The sequence below is a fragment of the Miscanthus floridulus genome, chromosome 16 (genome assembly GCF_019320115.1).
Source record: "Miscanthus floridulus cultivar M001 chromosome 16, ASM1932011v1, whole genome shotgun sequence".
NCBI classification, from domain to species: Eukaryota; Viridiplantae; Streptophyta; class Magnoliopsida; order Poales; family Poaceae; genus Miscanthus; species Miscanthus floridulus.
The window spans coordinates 95575282-95599152 of record NC_089595.1 but is presented as its reverse complement, the minus strand read 5'-3'; the positions used below and the strand labels follow the sequence as shown (position 1 = coordinate 95599152).

Genomic DNA, 23871 nt, shown 5'->3' with positions numbered 1-23871 from the left:
CGTTGTCTCATGACCTCTTCTCTCGCACGATGGCGTTCACCATGCATGGTCCACCGGGTATAGTTCTCTACAAATCCATTGTTGACAAGATCTTTACTCATCTCCTCATATGTTTTCATTGCCTTGTTCTTACACTTCCTACAGGGACACCAGGCATGTCGCCGTCCGTTTGCAAATGCCTTCGTCATGAAATCATTGGCCTTCTCAATCCATTCATTTGTGTATTGACCCCTCTTCTGATAGCCCGTGTACATCCACTGACGGTCATCCATCCTAACATATAGACGATATTGCAGTTTAGAGCAATAGAGTAGTAGTGCTAGAGAAAAACCATATGAGATGATAAAGAGACATTCATGTTCTTGGTCGATTCACATAGAAGATGTTTGCTAGATTGGATGATGAGATTTTACCTAAGGTTGAAAGGCCGCTATGTCACTTGTAGATGGAGGAATACATGGAACCAATTTTTTTGTAGCCACAACCATCACTAGCAAGATTTATCGAAGATTGAGGTAGAGCATCAGCAGGTTTTGTAGCGTGTCTCAACCATATACCCGAGCACCAGCGCGCGCCTAGCAGCACAACCATGTGGCTAGCACACAAAGGGGCGCTAGGTTCTATCGCAGCACTATAGGTCACATGGCATGACACTACCACAAACAAATCACCGATGACAAGCTGGCCGTGCCCTCCTTGCCTTCACTCATGAAATTCAGATCAGCAAAGCTGGCCGTGCCCAGTGGGCACAGAGCGAACTATTCTTTCGCCTTTTACTAAAGAATAGCGTGTGCCCGCTGCACCAAGCAGCATACGCCTATTTTTGGAGGGTTCTTCCTCTCTGTGAGGAGGAGCCCAACAATTCAATGCAAAGTTGGGTTGTTCTTGAGGAGCCCAACAATTCAATACTAGTTTTGTGGGGTACATCTAATCTATTTTTAGATTGTAGCTAATTCATTAATACAACATTTATGATCTGAAGCTCAAACAGAATTTACATATTTCTGAAAGAAAAAATAAGAGTATATCTCCTATTGTGCAATTCATGGAAGTTTCTGTGAGTTATTTTTTCTTGATTTTAATATATGATTATACCCTACGCTGAACAATGTGCATTTGGCAAGAAGGAAGTGATCATGTGAACCAAACCATATTTCAGTTGTTTTTCTGGTTTATAAAACTAGTTTTGTGGTCTCCTCCCTTTCCTAAAGCTCAACGCCTCAAAAGTCCTCTCAACAGACTCCCCCACTTCATGCAGTTATTTCAGAATTGACCACATCATTTCACACTCTATGCACTTACGCTGTCCCTAGATCAAACCTGCCAAACCCCAACTACACAACAATGGTACCATACCAGAATTTTCAACCCCGAATGCAAGCAAGCCAGCATCTCTCTAGCATATCCCAATGGGGAATCCAGCAGTGAGAGGCTCCAGAGAAAAATGCTGGGTCAAAGTTCGGTCATAGCATATATTCCAAGTTCAGAATCACACTGTCATTATCTCATAGTTGAGGTTGATTCATCATGGGCCGATAACCACCAGTCCACCACATTCCTCTGGAATCTTTTGTTCCTGTTGAACTTCCTGGTTGTAACTAACAGGTCCTCAACGAGAATAGGAACCTAAACAAAAGGCAAGGAGGTCATGGTCTGTCAGATCAGCTGAATTTCATGAGTGGTGCACCGACAAAGCTGGCCGTGCCCGGCCGGGGATCATCGACACACACAAACATACTACTACTAACCAGCTGCAGCAGGCCGGTCCTGTGCCATGCATGCCTCCACATTCTCCACTCTCCCCACTCTGATAAAAGATGGCAGCGGCCGGCTAGCCCAGGCACTGCAGAGAGAGATGAATAATGCAGGATATGCTAAAGTGGTAGAGAGAGAGAGAGGACTGCTTTAGGGGCCCCACCCATGGCTGCTGCACCCTGCAATGGGGCAACGGGCAATGCTGATCGAAGAGAAAATAAGAACAGGTGGCTTGTATTTTTGTTCACAGGATACTTCTCAGATTTAGACAGGTGGCTTTATTTGTTTCCTTAACCTTCATATTGGGGTTGCATATCATAAATACTGAACTTTGTTTTCGTGTAGTCAGAGCTTAAAACAGTGAAGCGTAGGTTGCTTGATCAATGTGGCATGCAGGTTGTTTGATGTGAAATCAATTTATTATATACCATGAGAAATAACTAGAGGTACCTCTATGATGTATGTAATTTGTAGATCAACTATTAGTCTATTCTTATGTGTTAATTGTCTCCTCTGTTAATTACAGGTCAAACCTAGGCCACCAAGGTTACAAGTTGAGATATATGCTTCAAATGGTTTCTACAGTCTTCCAGTGATACCAGTTTGCATGCGATCAACGTCGTGCCACGCTGCCAATCATCGATGATAGAGGGCACCATGAACTGATAAGGACATGAGGCAAAGGTGACACCATCATTGTCAATGTTTCTTCAGTTTTCCAGTTGTTGCAATTTGTCATTATTTTCCCTGAAGTTTTTTGCGTCTTTCAATGTTTTATTCAGTTGTTTTGTGTTTCATTGTTTGATTTGGTCTTTTAGACTTTTAGCGAATGATTCAAACTATTGCAAGGGCCAGTTCAATCTCAGAACTCACTTTGTTTATTTCCTTATTAACTTCATCTCTCTCTCTCTCTCTCTAATTTGCTGCTTTCTCTCTCCTCTTGCAAACATGCATGATCCGCGGCAACTATGCATGATCTCTCTCTCTAATTTGGAGCACCAGCAAAATAAATACTTCTCAGAAAGCCTGTTCAAATTCAATCTTAGACAACTATGCAGTAGCATTTTTTTTGGATAGAATCTACAGAAACTTCTCTTACGAAAGCTACAAATCTCAGATTACTATTTTCTTACATTGATACTTTGCATCTACTACCCAAGTAAACCACAAAGCACAACACACGTGTCTGCCGTGCCTCTGTTCTAGTGTTCTAGCGAGGATGATGAAGATGAAGAGCCTCAGAATACCTCAGAAAAGGGTGGACGATTGGATGGAGTTGGAGCCGGGGGCTGCGCGTCCGCGTGCTCGGTGTCGAGCGGGAGGCCGGGAGCTCGTCGGAGTCAGACGACGCCGTGGATCGCCCAGGTGTCCAGCGCGCTCGCGTCCAGGACGGCCAGCGTCGAGCTGGAGCTTCAGCCCTTCCTTTCCCCTTCTCCAGCTGCTTCGTCTTCCACCGCGCGCGCCGGTTCTGCGACGGCGTGGAGGGGAGGAGGCGGCCGCGGCGGTGGGGAGGCGCCAGCGACGGCGGGGAGGCGCCGGCGTCGGCGTGGAGCGCGCGGGCGCGGGGAGGCGCGGGCGCAAGTGCGGGGGACGGCGGGGAGGCGCCGGCGCGGGGGACGGCGGCGGTGCGGCGGGGATGCGCGGGCGTGCGGTGTGTGTGTCGTCTGCACGATTTGAGGGAGAAACGACTAAGTGAATGCCTCTGTTTACCGAGTGCCTAGATATACGGCACTCGGTAAACTCAAGCACCGCAGCCCAATTACATGTGGGCCTGGTACATGTTTACCGAGTGCCCAGATCTACGGCACTCGGTAAACAGAAGCACCGCAGCCCAATAACATGTGGGCCTGGTACATGTTTATCGAGTGCCTAGATCTACGGCACTCGGTAAAGAGACAGGTGGGCCGTGGCTAATCTTTACCGAGTGTTTGAGGTCACACTCGGTAAAAGTCTCCATTATTTCATGCAAAACAAAAATGAAAAAATGCCAATTTAATCCTAAAATTCACCAAACTTTCACATGAACTATTTCATGTCATCTATTTACTATCTAAAAAATTCCAAGTTCAAATCATAATGTTGAATTTCACTCTTAATAGAAATCCTATTCGTCATTGTGAATGTTTAGTGTCTCTTTGGGAGATGTACCGGTTCGGCAGCGACGAATGTAAAAATACTTCCGAAACGTTATGAAAATTTTTCTATAATATAGATGTATGCTTCAATGTTAATTCTTCCAATCTCGTGATTTATCGAGTTCGATTTTAATTATTACAATTAAATTTACACGATATGTATCTAATTATCATAAAGAATGAAAATTTTGTGAAATATAGTAAATAAATCGAAATAAACACCATATTTTGGAATGGAGTACTAAATATCATATGTGGATAGAGGAAAAAGAATGAAGGGAAAAACAAGAAATTTGGTTGAATTTTACCGAGTGTTGCGCCAGTACACTCGGTAAAAGATAGTGTTTACCGAGTGTTGTGAACTTACACTCGGTAAAACTTTATTATTACCGAGTGCAAATACTTCTACACTCGGCAAACATGTCATGCCGTGACGCCGTTTGGCGCACGGTTGGTATACTAGGAGACGTGGCAGCTCAATACCGAGTGTCTCTTTTTACCGAGTGCGCCCCTTCGGTAAAATTGTAGTTCTACTGAGTGTTTGAGGTTACCGAGTGTTCGGACTCGGTAAAGAGGTCTACTACCGGGTGTTTATGTTTTCCGAGTGTTGGCACTCGGTAATAAATGTTTTCCGAGTGTCCCGACTTTTGACACTCGGTAATTTTCTGGGCACTCGGTAACTACACAGTCTCCGGTAGTGATTGAAGGCGTTCATGACATCCACCTTGATGATAGGCCACGCCGTCTTGTAGAAACGACCGGTGAACCCGTCCGGTCCCAGCGCCTTGTCGTTTGGGATGTCAGAAATCGCCAACCAGACCTCTTCCTCACTGAAGGGAACCTCCAGTGCCGATAGTTCAACCGAGGGCAAGCCGATGGCACCGAGGTCAAACCTTCTCGAGCGGGCAAAGTTCTGGCCTAGAACCTATCCATAGTGCTGGAACAGCGCCTCTGCCATATCTTCATCTCTGACAACTTCGGAGTTAAGCACCCGGAGAGAATGGACGTGGTTGCTGCGTTTTCTGTGACACGCCATCAGGTGGAAGAATTTGGTATTCACACCACCTTCAGCCAGGAATAGCATTCTGGAACGCTGTCTGGCCATAGAGCGTGCCAAAGGCGCAAGCCCAAGAACCCTGACCTTTAGCGACTTTCTGAGTTGGGCCTCAGGCGCCGAGAGCGCCCTCGCTTCCTGGGCCACCTCCAGACGCAAGATTAGTTCCCTGGCCAGGGCGAGCTGGAGCCGCACGCTGCCCAGTGCCCACCTTCTTGTCGCTCCAACTTCTCAAAGCCCTCACGACATTCCTGAGCTTGTAGTCAAGGATCCGGAATGGACCAGCATGCAGCAACGTTGCTGCCCAAGTCGAACCGACCACCTCCATAAAGCCTGGTATGTTTAACCAGTGCGGTTCAAAACGGAACCGTTTCTTTGCCCACGGGACTGCATCCGCTAGCAGCAGCAGCGGGCAATGATCAGAACAATCTGTCGAGAGCGCCTTGAGAACATGATTTGGGTAGGCCTGAAGCCGGTCGGCATTAGCAGGCAAACGATCAAGACGCTTGAGGGTGGGCTGGTCCCTCTCGTTAGACCAAGTGAAGCGCCTACCATTTAGGAATCACCTACTTTTCGCCGGTTGCCGGAAAATACGTATATCACTTTCCTTGTGCCAAAACTCGCGGTGCATCTCGCTCTAAGTCGAATTTGTCAAATCATTTTCCTTTTTGTCGCCCAGCTGCTTGTCCACGCCACGCCAGTGTTTTCCTTGTGGGGAAAGGGAAACGCGATGGCGGGGACGCCGCGACGTGGAATGGAAGTCGTCAATACCTGCCTAACCCCAGGAAATTTTCACCGGAGCAAGGCGCTGCCGAGTAAAAGCAAAACGACCGCGGCATTCGCTGACGTACGGACGGACGGCTTCACGGGGCCGTGGTGCACCGTGCAGCCCTGCCCTGTCCTTGCGGGCCGTTTCAGCCGGATGTTCTGATGCCGCGCCCAGGGCAGAGCCGATCTGCGCGGGGGAGGAAGAGCTCACGTCACACGGGCATTCCACGCACCAAGTGACGACGCAGCCGCGAGCGAGTCGGCAGGGCAAAACCGGGGAGGCCGGCCTTGGGTTACGCTTCGCTTGGGTTTTCCAGATGCATGCATGCTCCTTGTGAATTTTTTTTTATGAAAACAGGAGGGGCTTGCCCCTACTGTATTTTATTGAAAGAAAAGGCTAACTTACAGAGCATGCTCCTGTGATTTGATTGAGCTTGTTGTGACTAGTAGGATAATTTTGGTGTTAATGAGAGTCGGGCAGTCGACTGATCCCGAGCCCGTTCGATTTATGGTTTCTACGGCTGATAAATCGGTTGATGTTCACGAGAAAAATATTATATCATAAAGTTCAGACGAACAGCGTGTAGGATCGCCATCAGCGAAGCTAGATGCAGAATTTGCGTAGCATGCGGCGGTAGGATTCGTTTCTGACCAGGACGGCCCCATTGACCAAAAGGACTGCACGCTGTCCTGTCGTGTCTCTCCAGCTCTGGCCCTGTCATGTCATAATCAAAAGGGCGTGGACGTTCATTATCCGATACATTTCGTAATTTCGTATTGTAGAAAATCCTGTAGTAGTAATAAAAACTAAGGTACCCGTCCGGTCCCAGCATGCAGTCCTTTTCATTATCCGGTGAACCCGTCAGCTCCAAACACATATGTACTACGATACGAAATTACATTCCATTACAAATCTAATGATTTTATCATAAATATCAGCATATCTTTTCCTATACATTTAATTAATTTTAAGATGATTTTATTTAGAAGTCTCCCGCATTGCTCAAGCGTGCGAACTCCGTAGGAGGACCTCTTCTTCCTTTTGTTCTCCTCACTCTCCCGTTCACACGGTTATCAAAGTTGTATTCATTTTTGAGACAGCAGGAGTAAGTTCTCGAAGAACCTTTGTCTCGGCAGTCCGTCAGCAAACCCTACCATGTCAACTGCAGGGGACACACACATATATATATAATACCATAACGTTATAGTAAACCACTTAGTTATATATATATAAATATATATATATATATATATATATATATAATAACTTATTCTGTAGCCACTTTGAATTACGATAATTACTATGTTAATTTACAAGATTATAGTAACTTCTTACTAAGTGGTTTAATATAACGTTATGGTAAATATTCCCATGTGTTATAGTAACGCAACTATCGTAAATATGTATTGACATTATCGTAAATTAGTATATAAAATTATAGTAAATGGAGGTGGCTACAGAATAACTTATTTTGTAGTTGGCTACTGAATAGCCTCTCCCTATATATATATATATATATATATATATATATATATATATATATAGAGAGAGAGAGAGAGAGAGAGAGAGAACTACTACTCGGTTGCTGGCTACAAAATAACTTATTCTATAGTCACTTTGAGTTACGATAATTACTATGTTAATTTACGAGATTATAGTAACTCATTACTAAGTGGTTTACTATAACGTTATGGTAAATATCTTCATGTATTATAGTAACCCAACTATGGTAAATATGTATTGATATTATCATAAATTAGTATATAAAATTATCGTAAATGGAGGTGGCTATAGAATAACTTATTTTGTAGCTGGCTACTGAATATACTCTCCATATATATATATATATATATATATATATATATATATATATATATATATATATATATATATATATATATATATATATATATATATATATATATATATATATATATATATATATATATTACTTTAGACGAGAGTTATATAGACTTAATAACATCAAGAAAGATAGAGAGTTAAATAATAAGAAATTTAGCATTCCAATAAAAAATGAATTTGTGTCAAAACAAATAGAAAATAGGGTAAGGGAAGCCCAAAAAGAATTAGAATATAGCAAAGATAAGATAAAAGATATAGAAGATAATGATATAAGCGAAGAAGGACAATGAGAAATTAATAATAAGTTTTTACTAGAAAGCTACGAAGAAGAGGATAGAGATACAATTGAGATATGCAGTAATAACTCAGTAACTCTCATAAACTCCTTAGAAAATAAAGAGTTGCATAAGAATAAGCTCAGAGTTATCAAGATTTTATAGACTCTTTAGATAATGAAGAGTTATGCAACCTAGATAATGCAATGGAAGGGTTAGATATAATATCTGAAAATATTAATAGTTCAATAGAAACAAAAGTAGAACTAGAATCAGAAGATAAACTATTAGCAAGCAGAGTCAGAAATTTAGAGAATAGAATAAATAGCTTAGAAGCAGAATTAGAAGAGCTAAAGAGTAAAATAGAACTCAACGAAGCTAATAAGATAGAAGAAAATCATAGAGGCCTTACCGAGTTAAAGGATCAAGCAATGTTAAATAAAAAAAATGATAAAGCGATACAATTAAAAGAAGCCATAATAAACTTTGGTAACAAATATATAGTAAGATTACTATTTAAAGAAATTATAGGAATAAGAGTACCTGTAAAAGTAAAATTAACACCTAACATCTCTTATAAAATATTAGCGTTAGTAGACACCGGTTGTACAAAAAATATTATACATGATAAATATTTTGCAAAATGTCCAGAAATAGTTCATACAATAGATCAAGATAAAGCAGAAATATCTACTGATATGTCTGGGATAAAAAAGATTCATAATCAACTAGCTTATGATGTTGAAGTACAAATAAATAACACAAAATATATAATGGATGCAATTACAATAAGAGATCTATCTATGATACATGATGATATGATATTAGGATTAAGATTTTTACAATTCTCTTTACAAACAACAATCATACTTGAGCAAGAAATAACATTTATTCCTTATCGAGACAACATTTCATATATAACAGAAGTATGAAAGATTATAAATTCTAATCCAAAAAAACCAATTTAGAACTCCAAGGATATGATGAAAATGTCCCTAATAATTATATAGATGAAGAGCTAGGTGGAAATATAGAAGAATTTCATATATCATACTCATATATATAATGTATCAGTCTACAATCATTAGCACCAAATTGGTATAGAGATATAAAATCTAAAAAGGATATAGATAAAATTGTAAGAAGATTGGAAGATATTCAGATAATCGGAGAAATATCAATGAAGCATTGGGATAAAAATGGTATAGTATGTAAGATTAACATAATAAATCCTGGCTATATAATCAAGACAAGCCCTATAGAAGCAACACCTAAAGATATAGAAGAATTTAAGATGCATATCGAAAAATTACTAAAATTAGAAGCTATAAGAGAAAGCCGAAATCCTCATAGATCAGCTTCATTTATAGTTAGAAATCATGCTGAAATAGCTAGAGGAAAGTCAAGAATAGTTATTAATTATAAAAGACTAAATGATAATACTACAGATGATGCTTATAATATCTCAAATAAGCAAAAATAGATAAATAGAATACAAGGAAGTAAATATTTCTCAAAATTTGATTTAAAAGCTAGGTTTTGGCAAGTAAAAATGGCAGAAGAATCAATATAATGGGCTGCTTTCACATGTCCTCAAAGGTCATTTTGAATGGCTAGTAATGCCCTTAGGATTAAAAATACCCCTGCTTTATTTTAAAGAAAAATGCAAAATATTTTTAATGAAAATCAAGAATTCATATTAGTTTATATTGATGACTTATTAGTTTTCTCAAAATCCTATAAAAATGCAAAAATGCCCTTAGCATATAGCTCATTTGGAAACTTTCTTTAGAAAGATAGAACAGCATGGGTTAATATTGTCTAAAAGGAAAATAGAGATATACAAGGAAAAGATAAATTTTTTTAGGTCATGAACTTGGAGTGGGAAAAATTTATTTACACGATCATATTGCAAAGAAAATCTTACAATTTTCAGATGTCATGAATCATAAGAAATCCTTGTAGCAATTCTTAGGAATAATAAATTATGCTAGAAATTATATTGAAAATTTAGCTATGCTAGCTGGTCCATTGTATGCAAAATTAAGAAAAAAATAGGTAAAAATATTTTAATTCTGAAGATATAAAGTTAGTAAGAACTATTAAAGAAAAGGTCAAGAATTAAAAACCCTTAGAGTTACCTTTAGATGATAATTATTTCATTATAGAGACATATGCATCCGAGTTAGGATGGGGTGCGATATTAAAGCAAAAATCACACAAGTACTCTCCAAAGTTAGAAGAAAAAATATGTAGGTATGCTTCAGAAAAATACAAGCTAAAAGCAATAAACAATACGGATAGGGAAATTTTAGCTGTTATTAATGCAATAAATGCTTTTAGATTATATCTAGGATTTAAAAAGTTCACAGTTAGAACAGACTATGAAGCTATATACAGATACTATAATAAAGTCAATAGTAAGAAAAGTTCAACTAGGCGATAGGCTCTATTTGAAGATATTATTACTGAAAATGGTTATAAAGTAATATTTGAGCATATAAAAGGTAAAGATAATACATTGCCTGATATATTTTCACGATCTTCTATTTTGCACGAATGAAGAAAGGAACAAGCCATATTAGGGGTGAATGTTTCAGTTTTGGAATTGATAATAAGTTAAGAATTTTCTCACCAAATACTTATAAATTCAAGCCTCGAGACCATATTATTCTAAATGACATACAAGAATACATTCTAGACAATTTCTGGTTTCAATATAACAATAAAAGAGAAGATAAATGTTATATGCTAGCAATATTAAATAGTCTAGCTGAATATTTTTATATGATTAATGAAAAAATACAACCAAAAGAACCATATGGCAATATAGAGAAAAAACCCATATATGTTATATATAGGGAAAAAACACCAGGAATTTATATATCATTTGAAGAAGTTATAGCTTAGCAGATAGAAAAAGAAAAAGAAAGATGAGTGTCTTGGAAAAAATATTTAGATATTGATCAAGCTTTTTCGTATGCAAGAAATATTCTAGGAGTAAACTATTTCTTAGAGCCAGCAGTCAAAGACTATATCCAGAAATATAGGAAGGCCAATGAAATACAACTAATATGGGCAGGGCCAAATATAAGAGAAGATGGACCGTCCAGACCGCCTACATATAAAGAAGCGGTAAAAAAAGAGGTAGATTCATTGAATGAAGAATATATTAATACTAAGATGAAAGAAAAAATTAGAGTCAATAACTATTCAATGGAAGAAAGACATAAAGGAACAAATCTTACAAGAAATAAGAGGTAAAACAGATGAAAAATTTGAAAATATAATAAAATATTATGAAGAAAATATTAAGAAAGATTATGAGTCAAAAATGAATATACAGATATCTGACGACGATGAAAATGATGATGAGATGTTGAATATCCGTGGTCATGGCCAACGACCAGAATATTAGATTTCAATATTATAAAAATTAAAATATATATGATCTATATAAGAAATATATTCCCTATGTTGATAAGGTGTTATCAATAATTCGGCCGGGGGAAGATAATACTACATGCCATGGAAGATAATACTACATGTCAGAATCCTTGATTTGATGTTTGCAACATCAATCATTCGGGCATGGAAGACCATACCAAAGAATATCTAGAAGGATAAGACCGTACGCAACGGAGGACAGCGCAAAAGGAATATACATTCACTCTACTATAGCAAGAACAATTATTGAAGCATGCAGCTCCGTCTAGCTATCCAGGAAACAGTAAAAGAGAATAATTGAAGACACTAGAAGACTTAAGCACGAAGTAACTCCAGAAGATAAGGATGGACAATCCAGAAGGCTCCCTTCGCGCTATAAAGCGAGACGTCGGGCGCATTCATGCATCAGCGGACCGAAGACCACCAGCATCAGACACCACACTCTCATCCACTAAAGACTCCACTCCACACCACCACTCCACCATCTCTCCATTCACACATACACCATGAAGACCACGATCTCAGGAGTTCTCTGAGTTCGTCCACCTTTAGTACTAATACTCCACTTACTTAGTGGCCACTCCACCGTTGTAAATTAGAGAATAAAGAAAGTCTCCGTGATCCTCCTACGCTTGTAAGGTAATCCCTAAGGTTTGTGCTAAGTGCTTGGGGTTTTCCAAAAGGGAAAGCCGTATGTAAGCTTGCTCTGTGGAAATGAACTAAGCTTTCCTGTTTTAATCCCAGCCTTCCTTTAAGCTCGTTCATATGGGGTGATGTCTCTATGCTAGGGACCCTAGAGGAGAAACATCTGCGTATGTTGTTCTTGTGTTAGCCCTGTTAGCGGCGTTTGTAGAGAACCCTGTGTGCGCAGAGAAGTGTTTCCTTCGGGTGGAACTGCCTGGGGAGACGATAGAGCCTGAGTCCTGTGTGTGCGTGGCTAGGGATAGCAAGGGAGAAGCCCGGGTTATCCTGGTTCTGAAGCGAACTAGTGATGCATACGGTGAGTACCGAGTAGGACTGACACAAGCATAGTTGCACGACCGGCTGAACTGTTGGTCTCACTAGCCTGCACAAGATCCTGAGAAGCATAATCCACATATTCACTAATCGCACGCATAACTCATCACTCACGCATCCGGCATCCATAAAGCAAAACAAGTGCTCCAAATAGTTACGCCGCATAGTGCTTGAATAGTGAAGGGGTTGGGTGCCTGAGCCACTCCCGGGTGAGTGCTCATGCACTGTTCATATTCTGAATTTGAATAGTAACGAGTATTTTGAATAGTGAACGCTGAATTTGAATAGTATTGTGAATAGTAACTTGTGAATTTTAAATTTGAATTCTGAATCCGAGTTAGTTTCCCGATGTTTGCTGTAATATCTCCGTCGTTGCAACTTCCTACTCGTAGGGAGTAGTTACTCCCACGTAGTGTGGGTTCTCTTCTCTGCACACGAGATGGGCGTCAGGTTGATTAGCGGATTACATGAGTGGACCCGTTAAGAAAATAAATCGATCCTATTTTTTAGCTATTGCTGTTGGATCCCACCGATACAGCTCATTTATTCACGACGTCTACCGGCGTCGAAGAGACAGAGGCTAGCCCGTGCGGGAGGCGTGCCTGGCAGCGGCAGCCCGACCAGCGGCGCGCGGCCACCCACTCCAACGGCGGCCCGCCTAGATCTACACACGGCCTCCACATCAAGCGACAACATCTTCGACGTCGGCGCCGGCCGTGCTAGCGACCGCGCCCCTCCCCCTCTGATAACGGCGGCGGCAGGCTCCCAACACCACCGATGGCCCTAGCGGCGCAAGGCCTGACTCGCAGGCACGACATCAGCCCTGCCCCGCTCCTTCACCGACCAGCGGCGCACGACCCCGCCCCTTCCCTGACCCGCGGTGGCTCGATGTCGCTCCCCTTCCCCGACCTTCGGCGAGGCTTGGCAAGGGCCGCGACGGGAAGGCAAGGGCGGCGAGGTTGGGAGATCGCACGTCCTCTCCATCGGCATCCGCCCCCAGCGGCAGTGCGGCACCATAGCAGCATGGAGGCAGGGCACTGCTGCGGTCAGCCTATGGCTTTGGATTGCGCAGAAACAGGTTGGCCGCCGGCTGGGTTGCACGCTTGTTGCCTACCTTACTGCCGTGTCCGCGGCCCATGAGACATGCGACGGTGGCGGCAGCTTCGCTCAGCTCTGGTAGGCGGCTATGGCGTGCCTGCTGACCTATAATCGAAGATCCTGATGCGGCGTTCATTCACTGGTGCATTAAATCAAGTTTTGAGATCTCCCGCTCTTTCTATTGGATTGATTTGTTTGTCCCTAATCCTAGCTAATCTCCTGAGTATATGGATCTACTGTTTCAAGTACAAAAGTATGCAAATATACTGTTTTTCTAATTGAAGTATGCACCCATACTTTATTCACGCAAATATGTATGTACTTCATGTTAATGTGTATGTACTAATACTCTGTCAAAACTAGTATATGAATATACTCTTCGAGTACAAAAGTATGCAAATATACTTATTTTTCTAATTAAAGTATGCACTCATACTTTATTCACGCAAATACGTATGTGCTTCATGTTAATGTGTGTATGCACTAATACTGTCAAAAAGTTGTACACAAGCGTAACAATTTTTCTCCCAAAAAAATGCCGATGGAAGTACATATACCCTATAGATAAACACTAAAACAATCATATATGGATATACTCCCAACTGGATATTGTCATATATGCACGTATATATACTTGGTCCATTGGTATAAGGACGTATACTCATTAAAAAGTATGAACACATACTCCCTAGCATGTATCCACATATACTATACTTGTTTTAGGGTATATGGACATACTCTAGTTTTAAAAGTATGAATGCATACTATCGTATGTACATATACTTGTCAAGAATGGTTTACACTATCTTTATACACAATAAACAACATTTTTTGTGGCATGTAGCCATCACCCGAGATTTAGGATATTAGCTCCCGTGCATGTATGCATGCAGTTTTGAAAATGTGCGACTGTGGGACGTGGAAGGCTGTCCGGTGGCTGCATTGAAACCCGATTAGAAGGGGGAGTAATTACTCCTGGGAGTACAGAAAACGCACACACTACGAACCGGACTGCCGCGCATTGCCCCCCGATCCGTCAATTAGATTTTTAGATTAATATAATAATGTAAGCAACACGCTAGCGGGCGTTGGTTGGACGTAGCTGAAGGCAGCAGCATCCAAGAACCCATCACAAGGATATTATTACTCCTACCATGTAGCTGAAGGCAACATATGAAAAGAGATCGAAGAGAGAGAGGGAGAGAGAAGAGGGAGGCCGACGCGCTAATCTCCTTCTCCTACAACTAAAAAGAACAAAGCGTGGATACTTTTTGATGTGACATTCCAATGTGGGTCTATCGTCTTGCCTGCTGCGTTCCCGCATCCTCGCTCCGATGCGTGGCCGTCCCTTGCGATATTTAAAAGAAAAGAGCTAAAACGAAACCGATGCTGTGATTCAGCCTCAAACCTCGCTCCCGTGATTTGAAAAGGAACGATCGCTCCCGTCATTCATCTGCATGGCTACGCATCCACCGCGCCCCATCGTCGTCCTCACCGCGCCGCGGCCTCACGCGCCCGCCCGGCTCCCGCGGCTGGCAGCGCCGCCGCCGCCCACGCCCGCCCGTGCGATCTCCTCCCCACTCTCCTCCAATCCTCCTCGCAGCACCCCTCCGCCCTCACCAACACCTGCGACCCCCACGTGACCAGGGAGCAGGACCGCCGCCACCGAGGACCGCCGCCACGCCATCGCTCCTGGCTCCTGGTTCTCGTCGACCACCAGCATCCACGTCGGTGTCTGTATCTGCGTCCCTGATCCGGCTCGCCCGCATCTGCGTCGCCAGATCTTCATTGGGCCCTTCACCGGCGACGAAGACCCGCGGCAGCAGAAGCCGGGAGGGCACCCGCGCGTCCCTCCCCTTGATCCGACTCGTGTCTTCGTCGGTCCTGCTATGCTGCCAAATCCTCCGCTCCTACCGCACTTCCACCTCCCTCCCGTCCTGCGAGGAGCACCATCAGGTGTGCCAATCCCTTCTGTTCCCTTCCTACTGTGCAAAACCGAGCACCCAAACCCTACCTAACTTCGATCTAATTACATGTGTGTACATGTATTATTCCTGCTAACTTCGATCCCCTTCAAAGGTTATCATGAGGATTCAAGTATTGTGTACATTTCTTTGCACTGCTTCTCAAGAGGATTGTTTCTGTTTATCACTTGACACAGGGTTCCTGGTTGACCTTTCCAGATGTGTGATTCCTTTTAACTGCTAATTTTTGCTGTGTTTCTAAGGGATTAACCCGTAGGAAGTTGTGTCCTTCTGATAAGGTACTCTCTCAGCTTCAATTAGTGCATGCTTAGTTGCTATATGAAACTATCCTGCCATGAAAATAATTGTATAGCTATCATCATTCACTTCATCACTTGATCAGAGTTGTAGGGCATAACATCTAAGCACTTGGGTTTACTGTATGAGATCAATGTTGCTTTTCAAGGCATCACAAACGTTTTAGTTTACCATTTTTGTTGTCTAAAATGGTTTTACTAGCGGACTTGTAGCGCATTAGCAGCTTGGTCTATATTATTCTGTAGATTACCATACCTAGTCAGCCCAACTTAGAAACTGGTTTCTAAAACTGATCAATACCTAATTCACTGAATGCAAAATAAGATTGACCTATATGATTTTTTAACAATTCAATATATTTGTCTAGGGCAAACCTACCTATGTAACAGTTCCTGCTGCTAAGTAACAGTTTCAAATTCAGTATACTGGTGCATTAGCTAAAAACATTTTTCTCATGTAGTTACTAAATCCATTTAGCCCTACGACTAAGTAACAGTTCCATGACCTGTCTATAGTTGATTGCTTACAGCCCTACTAAATGTTTGCTTCTCATTTGCACTATTGATCCCTGATGGTTACCCACCAAAAGTCCAAATAAGGGCAGATGGTAAATTCTGCTTCACCTGATGATAACATTGTCAACGTGGATATACCACCTTCTGTGTTGGTATGTGCCCTTTAGTAACAACCTGATGAAGAAACTCAATCTGGCACTAAAATAAGAGACCTTTGTGTCTAGCCATGAGATATTTGCATCGTAACAAGATCGACCATTTTAGATCTATTAAAGGATCAATATGTCATGCATCATATGCAAACCACCTAAATTTTCATGTAATTGTTGACACCAAAATTTGGTAAGCTGCCCCTGGAATGGGAGGAATCGGCCAATGGTGTCAAAGTCAAGAAAATCTCCTAATTGAGATATATTTATGAGCCAGCCGAGGAGATGACCTCTGACGTGAAGAAAAGAGAAAAGCAAGGAAGGCCAGAAGAGGGGATTTGTTTTGAAGCTTTCGTCATCTTGAATCTCAATTAAGGAATATTAAAATATTTGCTAGATGACAAGTTGGACACACATGCATGCAAGATGTTCGGGTTCCCTTGATTAACGCGACACGAGGCAGGTTCAAGAAGAGCTCAACGACACAGGCGTGCATCACGTGAATATGAGAGAATATCAAGAGGTGCCAGCAAGATTAAAACCAAGGAGATATACATGTATACTTGATCAGTAGACTTTCATGTTTGGCCATTATGGGTACTCATGCAAGTATGACCAATTAATATATTTGGCCGCATTGTTCGGTTTAGTTAATATATGGGAAGATTCACGTAAGAAAAAGGAAGACAACCAGGATTGGATAATTCCGTTGGACTGCAGAAGAGTCTTAGCCGCTGGGATGTGCGCATGGAGAACTATGCAAGATATACATCGTATATGTATAAGAAAATGAAAGGAAAATACTATTTTTAAGGAGCTAGGATAGGTATCATGCATGTACGTACATATCCGTGGCATGCTAAGTTGTATATTCATATATGTGCTCGGCAAAGTAATGTATACTACATCTTTTGCCGGTTGAACCAAACAAGACAAGGGCACGTATCGAGCAAATTCAATGAGGATCCTACAGAAGGGGAAGCTAGAGTCCGTATAATTTAATATTTCTTTTTGTTTAGATATTTTCTTTTGAGGCAAGTTTTGTACGTCAATAGCCCAAGGTATAAATATAAGCCCCCGGTCAATGTATCAAGGGATCCAATCAATCAATATCAATTATTTTTTTTTTGGCTTTACGCCACCCCTTAGGAGTAGGAGTACTATAGATCTTGGCGAGTTCTTCAACAGGCAGGGCTACATCGGTCCGATCGACCTCCGGCTTGTTTGTAAGTACCGTCATGGCTTATACTTCTGTTTGTAAGGCTGCATCGGTCCGGCCGACCTCTTGCGAGCTCTAGTATAAACTAGTTATCGATTCCTATCTAGTTCAAGTACGGCTGCATCGGTTAAGTTCGACCTCCACTGCTCGAATTAGATCAAGGTCAAGTTATCGGCTCTACCTAAGGGTGGCATTCTTCGGGTAGATTCATTAAGTTACCGATCTTGCTGATGTTCTTATTGTCATTAGTTTCAGCAATATCAACCTACCCGATGGAGATCGATCTAGATCGGCCTCACATCCTTTTAGTCCTTCGTTTATTTTGTTACATCGCAACGGCTCTTACTTCAAATGACGGATTGTGTTTCATCGGTTATTCTACTTCGATATTGGTCGTGCATAGTACGCGGTCAAGGCGTGTCTGATCTTGAGAAGGTTTACTAGCTAGCTGAATCTGGTCTATAGCTCGCTATTATGGATGTAACGATCCGGTCGATCCCCACTGTTAGTACTTTAGATCGGAGGATGCTAGCTAGTAGATTTGCTTTCGACCAGGCATGACCTTGACTGTTTGCTATGCCTGCATCGGCTAAATAGCCGATCGCCTGTACTTTAACGCTTACAGTGTGTCTTCATGATTCTGTTAAATGTGAATAGATCTGTTTATTTTAAAGGTTTGATTTATTGTCTTTATCACGGCTGCCATCGATCCGGTCGAACCCCACTGTTAAAGATAACAGGTTAGGTCTGATGAGTTTATAGATATGTCCATATTGAATAGTCGATTGTTCTCATGTTGTAATCCCTTTTCTTCCTGAATCGGCTATCTCAGCCGATTCGCATGCGCGTTCACACACATAGCATGTCTTTCAGAAACCTGTCGACGTATAGGTGGTTTTATGGATTCTTTGGCTTTAGTTTATTGTTATCATCATAGCTGCATTGATCCGATCGAACCTCACCGTTGATGGTAATAGATTAGATTCAGAGCGTTTGTGGATCCATTTGTACTAGACAGTCGATTTATTCGCATGTTATATCCTTTCTCGTTAAACTTATCGGCTCAATGCTTACACCAGTTATATTTATCTAGCTGATGATGTTACTTATATCTGGGTGCATTGTATTCGTTACTGTAAAATCAATTACGACCCACGAGCTTTATAGTCGATTTCTTCTCATATCAGCTATTTAGTCGATTTTCCCGTCTGGCTGCTCCCAAAGCGGCACACTTGGAACTATCTGGGCAAAACCGGTATGTTCCACTTTAAATTACTGATAAACTCTTTCTCTTTGTCAATTGTAGGTTAAATTGACTGGCACGCCCTCGGGAGGAATTCGCAGGGTCGATTGGTCCTGCGTTGAAGCCAAGCGGATCTCCAGCCTTGCTCCATCAAGCAGATCCTTCTGGCTTGCTGTGTGTTGACACATTTTCGTGCCGACATGTGTTCTGGCACGCCCAGTGGGACACCCCCAATCGCCTGATTATAAGTCATACCGATGAATTTGGGCTGAGCATGATCTTGAGTTCCATGTTTGCCAACTACGGCGAGGGTGAACGAGAAGCGCTGGTGCGGTACAAAGGATGTTGCACGGCCTCAACCAGGCTACCGCCAATCCTGACACCTTCGGCGACGACAACCAGGACCGCCACGAGTTGTTAGAGCTCGACAAGTAGGTCGCAAAGTACACCGAGGTAGTCAGGTCTAGGGAGTTGCACACATTCAAGGTGCACGACAAATCCATCGTCAAGCTCAAAAACTTCAACTTATGACAACCGATGAGGTCTTTTACTGCAAGCAGCCAAAAATCAAGAGTCTAGATATATAGAGATCGGCTAGGGGCCAGTACTGGCTCAGTTTCCACTTCAGCTGATGCATTAGGTGATGAAGCCATTTGGCCTGGCAGACACGACATGGCCGGCTCAAGTGGAGCTACCGCCAGCAAAGGTACTTTAGCAGTGGACGACCGCGTGCGACGTGAAGAGCTCGGATACGCATGTGGTGCTCTGAACTCACAATCGGCTATGTAGAGCCGATGCAACCACAATTGGCTAAAACTTGCTGCTGAAACAGGAAAATGATGGAAACAGAAATACATTGAGCAGTTTGATTCTGAGTTATTGATGTCGCTGACCATATTTGGAGGCTATGCGCATGCATGTGTTAGCAAATCCAGGTTCATTACGTTTAAAGTTAAGGAAGATGTGCGTGCATTACTCGGAGGAACATGCACGTACAAATCAGTGCCAAGTTTTGAAGCCTATAGCCGATAGGGTCTTTTATTTGACCCTCATGTCTCATCGAGAGGAAGGAAAGTTCGTCGGCTCCTTAGGTTAAAATAATTCAAAGCTAGCGCCAACTAAACTGGAAAGAAAGAGTCCGGCTCGAAGAATACTGTATGCAGAAAAGAAAAATAAAGGATCACGTACAGGAAGAGATAGAGTCAGAAGTAGATTTGAGCAAACAAAGTTGGAAGCTACCTATATGTGTCGGCGTCAAGTTGTGAAACGTACCAACCATCAGATAGCAGATCGACAGAGGAAGTAGGCAAGCCGCAGCCGCTAGACCTCTCATCGGCATCGTCGTCATTAAACATCTGATCGCCTGATTCTGATCACCGATCACGGAGCGGCACGGTGGAACCTCCTTGGCTATTCTGATACCTCCTGCAAGACGAAGAATAGGATTTCTGAGATCAGTTGTGCGCTTGTGGGGTTATCGTCTTGATGAGAAATTCAAAGTCTCTAGCCAGAAAGATCAGAGGGATGTTGCCCATCACTTAGTACAGAATAGCCGACGGAATTATTGAAACTGATATTTTGACCAGTTCATCGGCTATCTGCTTTCCAGCTAATGAAGATTGATCAGTGACAAGGGAAGACCAATTAATCGGTAGCTTGCCGATGGGGTCTCCCTCTCAACGTTCTGATTATTTTTTCATTCGCGTGCCCTTAAATTCGGTTTGATCCGCTTATTTTTTTCATCCGGAACCATGTTTTTCTCTCACAAATTCATCCAGCATTCCTGCAAACCATCCAAATTCTTCCAGAATTCAGACAAGCGAACGGGGCCTATATTACTAGGTCGCAGAAGCCAGAGAACACACCGCCGACGACGCTCACGACTTCCCAGCAAGGCTACAGTTATACCACCGGATGCCAACCTCGTTCCATGGCTTACCGAATCAACCGATTTGTCCAGGACACGGTTACATCTGGTGTGTCAGTGTCGCTTCAAGACGGATCACACCCGACCACCACGGTTTGCACGTATAGCCGATAAGTTCAGGAATCATCAAGATTATGACTGCCGATCAAATTAAATATTGGCTCTAAGTATTGAAGAGTGCTCGGCACTACTTTGATGCATGCTGTCTTGACGCACATGATTATTTGTTTGGCCTAGCTACGAAGGTGAGAAAAAAGGTTAATTGGTTCGGTCAAGGAAAAGAGGGAATAATCTTGGAATGTTTGATCAATGGAAATATTTTATTAAAGCCGATTAGCTTTAGTGTTAATCATGGCTATTAATTGGAAGATGATTGAAGGTTCTGCCTTGATCGTACTACGTAAAAAACGATTTTTAGCAACGGTTCAAATTTTTTGTAGGGGTGGTTGGTGATGGAGCCGCCCCTACAGTGACGTGCTCGGGTGCCCAGACACCAGCCGCCCCTACAAATAGAATAGCAGGGGCGGCTGGTGTTACAAGCCGCCCCTACAAATGGGGTCTGATTTGTAGGGACGGCTCAATCACCAGCCGCCCCTGGAAATGCTATTTGTAGGGGCGGCTGGTGATTGAGCCGCCCCTACAAATGCCCCTGTATATATAGCTCCGATTTGTAGGGGCGGCTCAATCACTAGCCGCCCCTACAAATGACCCACATATAAAACAGCTGCTGCACCTTCTTCCTCCTCGAGTCACTCACTGCAACCCGTGAAAGAAAGGTGGGGAGGCCTTGGGCACCTCCCAAAAATTGCTTTACTAAGGAGGGAAGGTTTTGCTCTCAAATCCTTTGGTGGAGAAGTTGTAGAAGGTAAGAAAATGCTATTCCACACTTTTTTTGAAGTTTTAATGGTTGGTTAGTGAGTAATTAGAGTTTTGTTTTTTTCTCTCTTCTATGGTGCTTAAGCTACTTATGAAGCAAATTAGACCTAAGTTTTAATTGTACTAAGGTAAATTAGAGAGGGGAACAAGATCATACCCTTATTTGATCCATGTTTCTTGATTTTAGTGGACAATTAGTTAGTTTTATGGATGTTTCATGTGCATGTGGATCTAGATTTAGGGTTTGGTTTTTTTATTAATTTTATTTTTGTAAATTTATGTTTGATGAAATTGGACTAGGGTTTGTATGAAAGATATTGGGTAAAGTATAATTGTTGCTAATTGTTGTCTTTGAAATTGTTTATTGTAATCAATAAATATGTATTTTAATTATTTATGGATAAATGGGCCATTAATTATTTTTTCTCTACCATGGTGTGTATGCTTCATTTAATTATATTAGATTTATATTCATATATATATGAAGTATATACAATTATTCTCAAGTAATTATTAATTTGTTTCATTTTTATATATATCTGAATAAGTAGTCCTTTAATGTTTGTTTTGTTGTTGTTGTAAAAGATGGAGTACAGTAACTCTTGGATGTATGGTTCGTTAAGGCTCAAGGCAGGTTTATGTGAAGAGGTGGATAAATTTATTGAAGCCGCAAAGAAGCATGCAACGACATTGAAAGAGAATAAGAATATAATTATTTGCCCCTATAAAGATTGCAAGAACCGTATGGAATGGACAGATGTGACTATCATCAGATCACATTTGATTATGCGAGGATTTGTTGAGGACTACACAGTGTGGATTCATCATGGTGAAATGATTATTATTAACGACGAGGATGAGGAGAAATACGACGCCGAAACCATAGAATCCCTATCCCAATATTCAGCAGAGCTTGATGCACGAATGGAGTTCGAGTTTGGCAATAAACAAGGTGGTGATGCTGGTGGTTGGGATGGTAACGACGAAGGTGGTGCCAATAATGATGGTGGAGCACGTGTCGGGGATGAAGATGATTTAGAGGACATGATTCAAACCCTTGGACCAGAGATTTTACTAAATAGCCCGAAAGGTCTAGAAAATTTAGAAAGGGTGACAAAAGCATCGAAGGAGACTGTGTATGGTGTTGAAAAGGGCTGTCCAGCACATTGGACATTGCTACGTTTTGTGCTTGAGCTGCTCATCCTGAAGGCTAAGTACGGCTGGTCAGACTGTAGTTTCAATGATCTATTGCATCTCCTGTCATGGGTGCTGCCACAACCAAACTCAGTTCCCGCCAACACATACCAAGCGAAGAAGGTCATAAGTCCATTGACAATGGGGGTTGAAAAAATCCATACATGCCCCAACCACTGTATACTTTTTTGTGGCGAAACGTTCAAGTCACTGGATAAATGTCCCCAGTGTGGGGCCAGCCGATACAAGAACAATGATCTTTACGGTGGGGACGAAGCCTCCACGGAGAAAAAGAGAAATAAGAAGGATACAAAAAAGGTGGTACACGAATCTCAGCCCCCAGAGGACACTCCATTAGGCAACAATACAAAGCAGAGAAGAATTCCTGCCTTGGTAATATGGTACCTGCCAGTGACCGACTGCTTAAGACGTATCTTCCTAAACCCTAAAGAAGCAGCACTCATGACATGGTGGGATGATGAGCGCAAGGTGGATGATGATAAGATTGCACACCCGACTGATTGTAGTCAGTGGCAAAGGTTTGATGAGAAGCACAAAGAATTCAGCGATGACCCAAAGAATATACAGTTTGGCTTGAGCACCGATGGAATGAATCCCTTCAATGAGAGAATGATCGACCACATCATATGGCCAGTGATCTTGACCATGTACAACATCCCAACATGGTTGTGTCAGAAGACAAAGTACATTTTCCTCACTATTCTTATTTCTGGCCCTAAACAACCAGGCATTGATATAGATGTGTTCCTCGAGCCTTTGATGCAAGAAATGGAGAGGCTATGGAGGCATGGGGAGCAGATGTACGTTGCATTCCGAAAGAAAGACTTTATATGTAGAGCAATAATATTTATTACTACCAATGATTACCCCGCGTTGTTTGCTTTGTCTAGACAGATTAAAGGAAAGACGGGATGCTTGGTTTGCTTAGATGGTACTACATGGGTGTACCTAGATGCATCCAAGAAGATAGTTTACCTAAGGAACCGACGCTTCTTAAAGACAAGTCACAAGTACCACAACAAATTGTTTTTT

At 42.0% G+C, this 23871-nt stretch overlaps 1 non-coding gene across 1 annotated transcript; it reads left to right on the top strand.

The window, feature by feature from the left end:
• Positions 1-733: 733 nt before the first annotated feature.
• LOC136514585 (U5 spliceosomal RNA) lies at positions 734-853 on the top strand. The gene has a single exon (XR_010773740.1). It is a non-coding gene; the product is annotated as a U5 spliceosomal RNA (small nuclear RNA).
• The last annotated feature ends 23018 nt before the right edge of the window (positions 854-23871 follow it).